Genomic DNA, 2,068 nt, shown 5'->3' on the forward strand with positions numbered 1-2,068 from the left:
TTCACTTTGATGCAGAAGAAGAGGCGTTTTTGGCTAATTTCCTGTGGATACCATTGGTGGCCCATCGTCATTGGACAGAGAGGCACTATTCCACACTTACGCTGGAGAAGGGTTATTGGTTCCTGCTACTGCTATTCGTTGGTAGTCATCATTGGCTAGATTAGAAACGGACAGAGCAAGAGAGGGGGAATGTTTACCCAAAATATTATTGTCCGCCGAGGTGACTTGCAGCGCGTTGTTTACGTCGCTCGCACACGGCGGCCGCTTGTTCACCTCCTTGATGGCGCGGAGCCACGATGCCGGAAGCCTATAGCCGTCCCCTCTATTGAAATTTGATGCATTCTTGGAAGTTTCAACTGCTTTTCGGACCTTTCTTCTATAAGTGTTTGTTTCCTTAGCCAGTAGGGGTACGTTATTGAAATCGATGTCAGAGCCACAATTCTCATGATGTTCCGCTACTGCCAAATTTGTTTTAGTCGAATTTGCCGTTCGTGTTCCTTAAGGGGTTTCCTTAACAGTTCTTCCCGTTTCGCCTATATACTCATTGCCGCAGCCGCATGTCACTTGATAGATGCCTGCATTGTGGAGGCAATCAGGTGCATCTGTTTTACGTCGGAAAAAATATTTTGTATTTTGCCGAGCAATCTAAGGTGCTGCAGTCATGGATTGTGCGGCTGGTCCCGGCGGAGGTTCGAGTCTTCCCTCCCTCGGACGTGGGTGTGTGTGTTTGTTCAAATGGTTCAAATGGTTCTGAGCACTATGGGACTCAACTGCTGTGGTCATAAGTCCCCTAGAACTTAGAACTACTTAAATCTAACTAACCTAAGGACATCACACACATCCATGCCCGAGGCAGGATTCGAACCTGCGACCGTAGCGGTCGTGCGGTTCCAGACTGTAGCGCCTTTAACCGCTCGGCCACTCAGGCCGGCTGTGTGTGTTTGTCCTTAGGATAATTTAGGTTAAGTAGTGTGTAAGCTTAGGGACTGATGACCTTAGCAGTTAAGACCCATAAGATCTCACACAAATTTGAACATTTTTTTTTTTTTACTACAGAAAAATATCTGAATACCATTTTTCTTTAGGATTCTGCTTATGCGGTCAGTGCCCCAAAAACAAACGGTAACCCAAAGCGACGAGAATGTGGTTCCTCGTTATTCTTACAAACGTTGTAAATATTCCGCCTAAAAGCCCTGTCGATTGAACAACTAACATACCAATTTGCCTTCAATGTCCTCTTTAAAACATCATCTCCAATTCCAAGTTGTCGTCATCGCTGATACGGAAGGCACGTGAAGACCGAGTGTTGAGTTCTGCTTGCTTCTGGGCTGGGTGGTGATGCGAAGTGGCAGCTAAGTACCTGTTTGTGTGGGCCCGCCCGGTTGGCCGTGCGGTCTAACACACTGCTTTCCGGGCGGGTAGGAGCGCCTGGTCTCCGGCACGAGGTCCGGTGAAGCGGCCAGTCTATGGGTGGTTTTTAGGTGGTTTTCCATATGCCTCGGCGAATGCGGGCCGGTTCCCCTTATTCCGCCTCAGCTACACTATGTCGGCGATTGCTGCTCAAACAAGTTCTCCACGTACGCGTACACCACCAATACTCTACCACGCAAACATAGGGGTTACACTCGTCTGGGCCGGCCGAAGTGGCCGTGCGGTTCTAGGCGCTGCAGTCTGGAACCGCGAGACCGCTACGGTCGCAGGTTCGAATCCTGCCTCGGGCATGGATGTGTGTGATGTCCTTAGGTTAGGTAGGTTTAACTAGTTCCACGTTCTAGGGGACTAATGACCTCAGAAGTTGAGTCCCGTAGTGCTCAGAGCCATTTGAACCATTAGAACACTCGTCTGGTGTGAGACGTTCCCTGGGGGGGGGGGGTTCACCGGGGGCCAAATCCTGGGTTCGGTGTGGGGAAGTGGAGGGGTGAAGTGGACTGCGATAGTCGTCGTGGGGTTATGGACCACTGCGGCTGCGGCGGGGACGGAGCTTCTCCGTCGTTTCTAGGTCCCCGGTTAACATACAATACAATACAATACCTGTTGGTGTTAGTCGGCTTTCTGTACAATCTGTGAC

The 2,068-nt window shown here is 50.1% G+C and overlaps 1 non-coding gene across 1 annotated transcript; it reads right to left on the reverse strand.

The window, feature by feature from the left end:
• Nucleotides 1–844: 844 nt before the first annotated feature.
• Trnas-gga (transfer RNA serine (anticodon GGA)) lies at nucleotides 845–928 on the reverse strand. The gene is given in 2 exon segments: nucleotides 845–879; nucleotides 889–928. It is a non-coding gene; the product is annotated as a tRNA-Ser (tRNA).
• Between the last annotated feature and the right edge of the window lie 1,140 nt (nucleotides 929–2,068).

Source organism: Schistocerca cancellata, chromosome 5, assembly GCF_023864275.1.
Source record: "Schistocerca cancellata isolate TAMUIC-IGC-003103 chromosome 5, iqSchCanc2.1, whole genome shotgun sequence".
Lineage (NCBI taxonomy): Eukaryota > Metazoa > Arthropoda > Insecta > Orthoptera > Acrididae > Schistocerca > Schistocerca cancellata.